The 11,281-nt window shown below is 39.1% G+C and overlaps 1 protein-coding gene across 6 annotated transcripts in view; it reads right to left on the reverse strand.

Moving 5' to 3' along the window:
- Positions 1-5,768, reverse strand: part of gzl (godzilla E3 ubiquitin protein ligase) — a 35,472-nt gene extending 29,704 nt beyond the window's left edge. For 3 of the 6 annotated variants that reach the window (XM_076205788.1, XM_076205793.1, XM_076205792.1), the window contains exon 1: positions 5,619-5,762. The gene's annotated coding sequence lies outside the window, so the exon portion shown is untranslated. Of the gene's footprint in view, positions 1-5,477 lie in introns of all 6 variants that reach the window. The other 3 variants (XM_076205789.1, XM_076205791.1, XM_076205790.1) reach the window with 3 other exon arrangements.
- Between the last annotated feature and the right edge of the window lie 5,513 nt (positions 5,769-11,281).

Genomic DNA, 11,281 nt, shown 5'->3' on the forward strand with positions numbered 1-11,281 from the left:
CTGAAATTGTATACAAGTAAAAAATAAAAGATAAATAATAATAATAACAATAGTAATAGCAATAATAGTGGAAAAACTCTTATGATAACAAAGAAGATGACAGTCCATAGATTTCAATGGTGATACTATAATAACAAGTTTCAAGACCTTCTAGTCATCTTCACAATTACAATGAAACATCTTACAAATGCTTGAATATTTTGGTACAAAGTGAAAGTGAAAGTACTACATGGGAGGAATATTTTTTTTTCCTTCTTCCTCTTTGTTGCACAGCATTGGTAGCAATAAATGTTCTGCTGCATTATACAGATCATTAACTTCCAAATGAAATACATTTTTTTCAAATTCATTAAGACAAAATATAAGAAGATGGGGATAGTCTTCTATACAAAATTTTTGTTCTAAAAGAAATTAATTTGTTCTTTAGCACTAGAGGGTTGGAGAAGGAAATAGTTTTTGCAGAAAGGACCTCCAAGATTCCAATACTGCTATACATTTCTATTAAAAACCTTTCATGACCCTAATTTCAAAAAGATAAACACCCTCAGTTTTGGGTTCTATCCTCTGGTGAATGAATTAATTACGTATCATTAATCTGTCAGAACAAAACCAGAAAAGTATCATCAGGCCAAAGGAATGGACTGCCATAAATCTTATGGTTCCACAGTTCTGAAAATACATAGTATTGACACAAGTGGGAATAGAAAACACAAGTCTTCATCTACATTTAATCCAGGAATAAACTCTAAGACTCCTGTGTTACCTATTCCCACTCAAATCAACTTTCAAAATGTCTACATTTATATTATTATAAAAAACAGGTTGTATAAAGGATCAGATCAGACATTAAATATAGAAGTACGAATTTTTTTAGAAGTGCACACCTAAGTGATAAAGCGTTAGAAAATTAAACAATAATAATCTTGTAAATCATTATACATCAATGTAATACACATTTTTCTTGACAAAAATCAATAAGAGAAAAAGTTGCTAGGAGCAATACAGAAATGAGCCGAACCTTAATCCTTTTAGCCCTCAGGCCTACCCTATGATATATAAAATTGCACAGCACTCGTCACAATGATCCATGAAAGGCATCACTTCACTATCAGGAACACACCGATTCAACCCTAAGTACATAGGGTCCTATCTTCTATTGAATTAGTGTCTGAAATTAACTGAAAGATATGTAATGTCACCAAGCAAAACTGTAGCTACAACACAAGCAATTTCCAATAACAAACAAGTTCTGGCACACCTGAAGTTGTGAACCTGTACAGCAACATAATTTGCTCCCCCTACTCATTTGGTGACAAAAATAGCAAAATATAGTATCAACTTACTAATGTTATTACTGGACACAGGCTATTAGCCTTCTATATCCAGATCCTCATTGATAATTTTTCTGGTGACATTAAGAGTTGCTTCAAAATTAAAATTGACATCTTGTCCATCCCAGTGCTTATCCAAATGACGTTCGAAGGAAGCCTTAGTAGGAGCATTTACAACACGAGTAGGCAGACTGTTCCAGACGTCCACAATCCTGTAGGTAAAATAGTTCTTTCACAACATTCTTCTGGCTCTCCTCTTGTACAGCTTGTAATCATGTCCCCTGGTTACTTGTCATCAAAAGTGGTGCAGCTTCTTCTCCATATTTCACATGCATCATCTTATACCAGTATGCCTCTATCATATCTCCCCTGACTCTTCTATAAACTAATGATGGTAAATCTACTTTTTTCAATCTTTCCTCATATGTTAGGTTCTTTAGACCAGGAATAATTTTTGTGGTTCTTCTCTGTACATTTTCTATGGCTCTAATATCTTTTTTCCACAAAGGGCTCTAGACTACTTGGCCATATTCCAGATGGGGTCTTACCATAGCTGTAAATAGTGAATGAAACATTTTTAAATTCATGTGTTAAAAGTCCTATGGATGACACCCATAATTTGACTGGCTTTGTTGATTTTGCATTGAATATGGTCTTCAAACTTCAATTTATTGTCCACTAATACTCCTAGATCTTGTTCTTTTTGTGTATATTCTAATTCTGCTTGAATTATACCTTCTGAACTGTTATACGTGCTATATCTGTGATCATAATTGTTGTTAGCCTGTTACCCACATAAATGCATTATTTTACATTTACTTGCATGTAGTTTTAGCAGCCACTTATCAGACCAGTCATAGAGGTGTTTTAAGTCTTCTTGGAGTATGTTAGTGTCATCTGGACCTGGTATAGTTCTGAACAATTTAGCATCATCAGCAAATATATAAACATCAGATTTTATGACATCTGGCAAGTCACTGATGTAGATGATGAAAAGCACTGGTCCTAAAACATTTCCTTGTGGTATCCCATTTAACGCTTCTTGCCATTCAAATTCTTCTCCATTAACAATAACTCTGCTTTCTTCCAAGTAAGAATGTCTCAAGTCATCTGTATATTTGTCCAGTTATTCCACACATATTTAGTTTGGTCAATAGTCTGTTATGGGTTACTGTGTCATATGCTTTCATAAAGTCCAGATACATCACATCCACAGTTACCACTTTCTAGAGTTAATGTCCAGATATCAAGCACCTTAAGTAATTGTAGAGTTGTGAAACGCCTTTCAATAAATCCGCATGGTTTGTTGCTTACCAGATTATTCTCCTTCATATGATTAAGTATATTTGATGTGATTACATTTTCCAATATTTCACAAATAATGCATGTGAGACTTATTGGTATGTAGTTTTTGGCTCTTCTTTCCTTACCCTTTTTAAAAATTGAACTTATATTGGCTGTCTTCCAGTCCACTGGTATTCTGCCAGTCTGGAACGTGTTGTTATATATAATAGTTAAAACCTTTCTTATATCCCATAGCACTCTTGGATGAACTGAGTCAGGTCCTGGTGACTTGTCAATTTTCAAGTTTGTCATATGTTGCAACACCATTTCCTGTGATACCTCAACTCGGTTAAGCTGGTTAATATCTGGAACTCACTGCTCAAAGGTCACATTATCAGTACCACTTTCCCTAGTAAAGACTGATGCAAAATTTTTTGATAATGTTTGCACTTTCTCTATATTAGTTGTGTACAGGTTCTTCCTTTATTTTCATCTTCAAGAACAGGAATGTTAGTTGTAGTCTTCTGTTTACTCTTGACATATTTCCAAAAATTCTTAGGATTATTTTTTGTTTCTTGTGCTACACAATTTTCTATCATTCTGTTATTATTACATAGCAATTTCTTAACTTTATTTCCCTGCCCTGTGTATTCCTCATGGTTTTTACGATCCTGAATTTCCATATATCTTTGCCAACATTTGTTTCTTATAGCTTCTATAGTAAATTTGTCTAAGTTATAGCCTTTCATTGCTGAAAGTTCAGAATACTTTAGTTAGTATATGTCTTGTCACCGTTTCTTTTATTTTCTCTTTGAACATCAGCCACTGATGTTATAAGCCATCTGCTTCCCTAATCTGGTGTACCCACTCCTCAGACAGATCGGCCTCCATGGCAGAGTAGTCACCTTTGTCATGTAGGTACATTTTACGAATATTTTGATATCAACTACGGGATTTTTAAATTTTGGTGAAAAAATTGATTGTTGGTAATTTATTTTGGTATGTTTAGCACCATGAAAATTAACTAAATTGTGTTGCCAGAGGGGGCAATTATACTCCAGGAGTGTCTAAGTTCTTTCTAATGTTCTACCATACATAATCCACTCACCCTCCGTACCACTCATCATTTTCATATCTTTGGGACTATTGCCAGGTACTTGGATGTGATTCTGTAAGATGGACAGCAACCCTGAGGGGTTAACATACGGGTCTCCAGACCAGGCACAAGATCTCTCCGTCAACCTCTGCTATCTTGCATTTTCCCCACATATGGAGAGTCGACAACTGCCTACTCCTCTTCTCTTCCTACTACTTTCAACCACTTGCTAGCCAACTCGTCCCATCAGCTGCTTGAGACGCCATCTTTGTTTTGATAGATGTGGAGGTTGAAGAAATTAAGTATGATAAATTCATCTAACCTAACCTACCCAACCTTATCATGGTGGGACAACTTGGTCAAGTTGATGGGCCAAGTTAGCAATGGGCTGAGTTGACCCTATACCTTCCAACCAGTGACACCGAAACAATCACACGCTGATGCAACACAGACATCTAAAGTTTCTTCCCAGAGATCTATAGGTTACAAGAACCATTGCTAGCCACTGTGGGGATGTAAATTTTCCACTTGGTGAAAGAAGTAAAATAATTAATTTAAAATGTTTCATATTTTGCCATAAGCACTTAGGTAATCATTACTTACTGCAATGCCTTTGAATTGAAATTAATCAACTGGAAGAAATATATCTTCCTAGTTCCTTCATCAAAATTTTAAAATTTTAGAATCCTTGTAAAATTCAGTACTAGGAAAAATATTACCTACATCTTCACCCAGAATGACCTTCCATTTAACATTAAGAATCTTACCAAATAAAAAAAATAACAAATATCAGGTTAAAAATATTTTCATTTCTCAAATAATATCCAGAAATCAAGTTGTTATTTATTATTAGTTCCTTATATATCATGATACTACTTCTAATGACTAATTTTGTCTCCTCATGTGTATATTACTATATTTCTTTGCATGACTGCAGCTGTGTGTTAATTAGTACTTTTTGTACCATCTATTTTCTCATGTAATGGTAACAGTGCTGGATCACTGGCTGTGAAGAGGTCTTCTAGACACATCCAAGTAAATCTCATGTAATGGTAAGAGTGGCGGATCACCGTGGCCGTGAGGAGGTCTTCTACACACATCCAAGTAAATCTCATGTAATGGTAAGAGTGGCGGATCACCGTGGCCGTGAAGAGGTATTCTAGACACATCCAAGTAAATCTCATGTAATGGTAAGAGTGGCGGATCACTGTGGCCGTGAAGAGGTCTTCTAGACACATCCAAGTAAGTAAAGTTCCTCCAGTTTTCTTATTATATAATCCTAATAATGAAATGTTATGTCAAAGATTATTTGTGGTAACATGTATCTTGGCTATATACATTATTTCTCTGCATAAGGAATCATGTCAATAATTATCATATCAATTAACTATTATGATTTTACACGTCTCTTATATATATTACTATCTGTTCAAGTGTATATGGATTTTTTGTTTTTAGAGAGGACTACAAATGCCATGTCACATGTGCTTTATTGTACCATCCTTGCAGTTTATGCATTGTATTTTTTAAATTGTGTATTCGACTCCAATATTAAAAATAAATAATAAAGAAATAAGATAAATCAACCCACACTTCCATGTCCATGACTACACTTGGGTAAACGTATTTGGAATGTAATTTGTGTCATCCTATAATAATAATTTAACCATTCTATAGTCCTACACTTACCTAAGTGGATCTAATGCAAGAAATACAAAACATTGTGGATTCAATAAATCGAGAATTGGATAGAACAAGTACATTACCATAAATTCGTAGACCAAAACGTAATGGCTATAGGTCACCCTTGGACCGTCCGTGCAGTAACGTAAAACAACATCCAAGGTCGCACAATTTAATTAAAATTCACCAAAATAAAGCATTTTCAACAAACAATTTACACTCACTGGGTATCACAACTCTTCGCGTAAGTAACTGTACACACCTAACACTTAAAACTTCTTTCGTTCCGCGAAATTTATGAAAAAAGTAGGAGCACATTCACGACGACGTCCAACCTCAGCAATACCAAAACAAACTCTCCACTACGACATTCGATGAAATGGAAGCCACATTGGACCGCGCAATTCAAACACATTGCTTATCATTGAGCAAATTGTTTACGATACGATATAGACAATTATACAGACCATCTAGACCTCTTGAAAGAAATCATCTATTCTTTCGCTAAATATATATAGTGAACCAAAGAACTAAATCTTACAAATTATGGGATCTCATAAAATGGAAATTCCCGAGAAGTTGGTATACCTACAGTCTCAAGAAAACAAAGACTATAACTCAGCTGTTGTCCACTAATTCTTTATATAAAACTACATTATTCGCACATATTCATCTATAACACCGTTTTTTTATAAATTAGAAAATTATATAAGACATGCATAAAATGTTACATCATGATAACACAAAACATATAAAAATAATAGCCTGACATCCAAGACAATTCGATCCTTTCGAACAAGTTCTGGGAGTGAAGTCATTTCCGCACATGACTCTGTCAGTAAATTTCTAGTAAAGATTATTCATTCATGCATTATTCTGTCATTTCATTTAATTTTCCCATCTCTCGCTTTTTTCATGGCTAGGGTGGAAGGGTATAGACAAACTTCTGACATTGTATAATCAGCGAAAACCATAAAATTAATAGATAAGAAATAAACAATTAATAGATAACTACAATAAATCAATAAAAACAATAAATCAATAAATAACTACACAAACAAATAAATGCACTCATCCTTCTCCAACCCTTCGGAACATTCCTGACAAGCTCCCTAACAGACACCCTACCCATCCCTTACATTTCCAGACAAATACGACCACGATGACTTACTTGGACAATCTAATTAAATTTGAAATAAATAATCTGGCAGGAAAGTAATCTAAAGTAGGAAAAATCATTCGAATAAGATGGAAAAAACGCTACTGTAAATATAAAATAGAACCCTTATCATTATGTATAATTGCCACGAAAGATTGGTATTCTGTTTCGAGCAGTTAACGCAAATTATAAATATATTTTGCCAGTCTTAGGTCCTTCCATGTGGGATGTATAATGTCGCCTGCTAAACCAGTTTTGAAACTACGAAATCACACATCCCTGGCGAGAACGCAGTTGTTGTTGAAATATGATTTCACCCAACAAATTCTTTCTATTGGACGGTTTTCTCATTAAAATCCTTAAATACGAATAAACTCATCAGTTACCTGTAGAGGAATGGAGATCTATCGCCAGATGATTTTATTCAATTGAAAGGAATTTTGTATTCAAATATTTGCTGAAAAAAGAAACGAGTAGAGTACATCCTTTGGTTGACCAATGACATTTGTGATCTGTCGACATGACGTCATATGTACTCAATGGTATGAAAAGAACCCTGTCGTTGTATATGTATGAATATATATATATATATATATATATATATATATATAGAGAGAGAGAGAGAGAGAGAGAGAGAGAGAGAGATAAACAGAAACCCCATTGGAATTCATGAGGCATTTGGTTTTTAACTGAACTGAAGCCAGACAATTTTATTCATCTCAAATAACCCCGTCTGTACCAGGTGTCATATTACCACTAAATTCGAATGTCACCAGATTATGTCATTAAACTTTGTGGCAGCCCGTCTCCTCCACCCCAATCCAGTACCAAAATAATTTAAATATGATATATATACACTTTTTTTTATCTAATCTTAATACTATTTGACCACATCTCGGCTCTGAAAAACGGAATCCGAAGCCAAGGGGCAAGGGTCTGAACGAGGTGTTGCCCGCAGTCTCTTTTCCAAGAACTGGACTCCTGATGGACTCCTGAACTTATAAAAAAAAAAGTAACAGTAGGTTATAGGTTACGATAGAGAGATAGAGAGAGAGAGAGAGAGAGAGAGAGAGAGAGAGAGAGAGAGAGAGAGAGAGAGAGAGAGAGAGAGAGAGAGAGAGAGAGAGAGAGAGAGAGAGAGAGAGAGAGAGAGAGAGAGAGAGAGAGAGAGAAAGTTCACCACTGCCTCTATGGAGGTATAGAAGGAGAGAGATGGAGGGAGAGGGAGGGGGGAGTGGGAGGAAGGAAGAGGGGATATTAGAAGCCCTACCTAGGCTATACCTCTAAGCCTCTGTGACATAAAACCCCTTACGTACCCGTCTGCACTTATCCTTTTCCTCTCACTGCCGTCTGGCGATTTTATTCACCTGACTCGGCAGAAGATGCAGAGGAGGAGGAGGAGGAAGAGGAAGAAGAAAAGGAGGACGAGGGAGAGCAGGAGGAGGAGGAAGAGAAAGAGGAGGAGTAAATGGAGGAGGAAGAGGAAAAGGAGGAGGAGGAGGAGGAAGAGCATGAGGGGAGACAAGGGAGGAGGAGAAGAAAGAGAAGGAGAAAGAAGAGGAGGAGAGAAAGAGAAGGAGGAGGAGGAGGAGGAGAGACAGGGAAAAGAAGGGGAAGGATGATGAGGGGAGGGAAGAGAAGGAGAAATAAGAAGAGGAAGAGGAGGAGAGGAAAGAAAAGTAGAAGGAAGAGGAAGAGAAGAGGAGGGAAAGGAGGAGGAGGAGAGGCAGGGAAGAGGACGATAGAGAAGAGAAGGAGGGAATGAGGGAAGCAAAGGAAGAGGAAGAGGAAGAGAGGAGGAGAAGGAGGAGGAGAAGGAGAGACAGAGAAGAGGAGGGGCAGGGGAAGGAGAAGGAGAGATGGAGAAAGAGAAGGAGAGGGAAGTGAAGGAGGAGGAGGAGGAGGAGGAGGAGGAGGAGGAGGAGGAGGAGGGGGAGGAAGAGGAGTGGAAGAGGAGAAATGGAAGGAAAAAGAGGAGGAGAACAGAAGGAGGAGGAAGAGAAGGAGATGGAAGAGGAGGAGGAAAAGAATGAGAAGGAGGAGGAGAAGGAAGAGGAGGAGAAGGAAGAGGAGGAGAAAGAGAAGGAGAAGAGAAGGAGGAAGAGAAAGAGAAGGAAGAAGAGGAGGAGGGGGAAAGAAGGAGAAGGAAGAGGAGGAGAGGAAAGAGGAAGAGAGGGAAGAGGAGGAATGGGAAGAGGAGGAGGAGGAGGAGGAGTAGGGGGAAGAGAAGGAGAACGAAGAGGAGGAGGAGGAGGAGAGGGAAGAAAAGGAAAGGGAAGAGAGGAGGGGGAGGAGGAGGAGTAAGAAAAGGAAAAGGAAGAGGAGGAGGGGGAGGGGGAAGAGGAGGACGGGAGGGGGAGGAGAAGAGGAGGAGGAAGAGGAGGGGAATAAAGAGGAGGAGGGGGAGGGGAGGAGAAGGAGGAGGGGGAGGAGGAGGAGGGGGAGGAGGAGGGGGAGGGAGGGGGAGGGCCAGGGAGCGAGCGTACCGTGACAAACAAAAGTCATGCAACAGTTCAAGAGTTCACTACCGAGACAGGTGGAGGAACCGAGACTCGGAGAAGTTTGCAGGAGTGACGTGGCAGAGGTCGGCGCAATCGTGCGACGCGTGGAAGACGTTGGAAGAGGCAGTGGACTATGATTGATTGATTTATTGACTAGTGGATCGCTGCTGAGACGAAGCAAAAAACTAATAAATTGAATAAATATATATGAATAAATAAATAAATACACAAATAAAGTAATTAATAAATAAGCGAATGAATAAGCGAATAATTAAATAAATGGGTAAAGAAAATAAAATAAAACAATAAATAAATCAATAAATGAAAGTAAATAAAGATAAAACAAGTTAATATAAAACAAAACAAAAATAAAACAAAATTAGATAAAAATAACGAAAAATGAAATGAAACACAATTAAAATAGAATAAAATTAAATAATAACCATGCAAATTAAAACAAAACAAAACAGAATAAGACAAAGATAAAAAGAAAAGAAAAAGAAAATGAAATAAAAGAAAATTTAAAAAGGGACAGCCTGGGCGTATCCGGTGACACTGACGGGCGGTACGTAGGGCGGTCGCCGCCGGTTCGACGTGCGGAGGTCCCGCGGTCGTCAGGATTTGCTCGAACCGTGACATTTCTGGGTAAGGAAGGTCTTCGAAGAGGAGCAGGCCCACACACACACATACACACACACGCACATAGACACGTGCATTCACAGACGTACACGTACATACATACGCACATGCATGTGCACACACACACACACACACGCACACACATACACACACGCGCAAATAGACAGGTGCATACACGTATACACGCACGTATACGTACACACATACGCACATGCACGTACACACACACGTACACACGCACAAGAAGAAAGGTGAGGAGCCTAATACACCAGGAGGCGCCGAGTACTTGTAGCTGCGGCCGGAGCCGTCACCTTTGCCCTATGTACTATATGCGCTCTGGGGACTGTTGGGGTGCAGGTAACAATCACTCACTGCTGGGAATCGGAGAGGAGTGAGGGATTCAAACCCAAAACTAAGGAAATACGAGACCAGCGTGTTTCTAGTGACGCCATTTGCACGCACGCACACACACTCACATACACACACACACACACACACTCTTTCTCTTCTTCCTCTTTCTTTCCCTTCCTCTCCTCTTCCCTCTCTTTATATTTTTTCCTTCCTTTCATCTCTCTCTTTTCTGTCTCTCTTTCTCTTTACCTCCGTCTTCCTCTCTGTATCTTTCTCTCTCTCTCTCTCTCTCTCTCTCTCTTTACCTTCGTCTTCCTTTCTGTATCTTTCTTCTCTCCCTCCCACCTTCTCTCTTTCTCTCTCTCTCTCTCTCTCTCTATCTCTCCCCAGTATCAAATTCAACCTCACTCACATGTCACCTCCCCACCCCCCTTCTTATCAAACCTCCCCCTTCCCCCCCCTTTCCCTCCTCCCTCCTTCCCTCCCTTCCTCCACACTCCATCAGGTCACCTCCAACTCTTAACATTTTCCTCCATTCACTCCAACTTTTCCCCTCCCACTCCACGTTCCACTCTCGCTGCCTCTCTCCTCGACTCCACAAAGGAAGAAGAGCATGCAGACAGGAGACCTTTTGGTCCATAACATCTCCATCTTCTCTTGTTCTCTGTGTCTCTCTCTATGTCCTCTTTTTTTCTATTGTTAATCTCTCCCTCCTCTCTCTCTCTCCATCCTTTCACTCCCTCCTCTCCCTCCCCTCTCTCTCCCATCTCCCCCTCTCTCTCCTTTCTCCCCTCCCCCCCTCTCTCTCTTTCTCTCTCTCCCATCTCCCCCCCTCTCTCTCTCTGTCCTGTTTAAAGTCATCCACATAGTTTCACGTGTGCAATATCTTGAGAATTCCGCCCCTTTCAACCTCAATTCGTCCATCTATCCATCCATCCATCTATCCGCGTGCAGGCAAGGACACGTCTATCCACCCAGCCTCAACAACAAAATAAAAAATAAATAGATAAAAAATAAAAATAAAGAAAAACTCGTTTTATGAGTTTATGATCACAAAAACACAAGAGTAGCCTACGCCCAAGCCTTTGTTAACGCCTTCCTCTTACGACTGTTCACACTAGCGGTTCCAACCGCGGCGGTTCAATTGCAACGTAACTCCACGGAGGCACTCAATCACAACTGCGCAGTTTTTCTCTTGACTATGCGGTGCCGCCGCGGTTTTCGTGCGGTTTCCGTG

The sequence above is a fragment of the Oratosquilla oratoria genome, chromosome 22 (genome assembly GCF_046742065.1).
Source record: "Oratosquilla oratoria isolate Oo_2021 chromosome 22, ASM4674206v1, whole genome shotgun sequence".
Lineage (NCBI taxonomy): Eukaryota > Metazoa > Arthropoda > Malacostraca > Stomatopoda > Squillidae > Oratosquilla > Oratosquilla oratoria.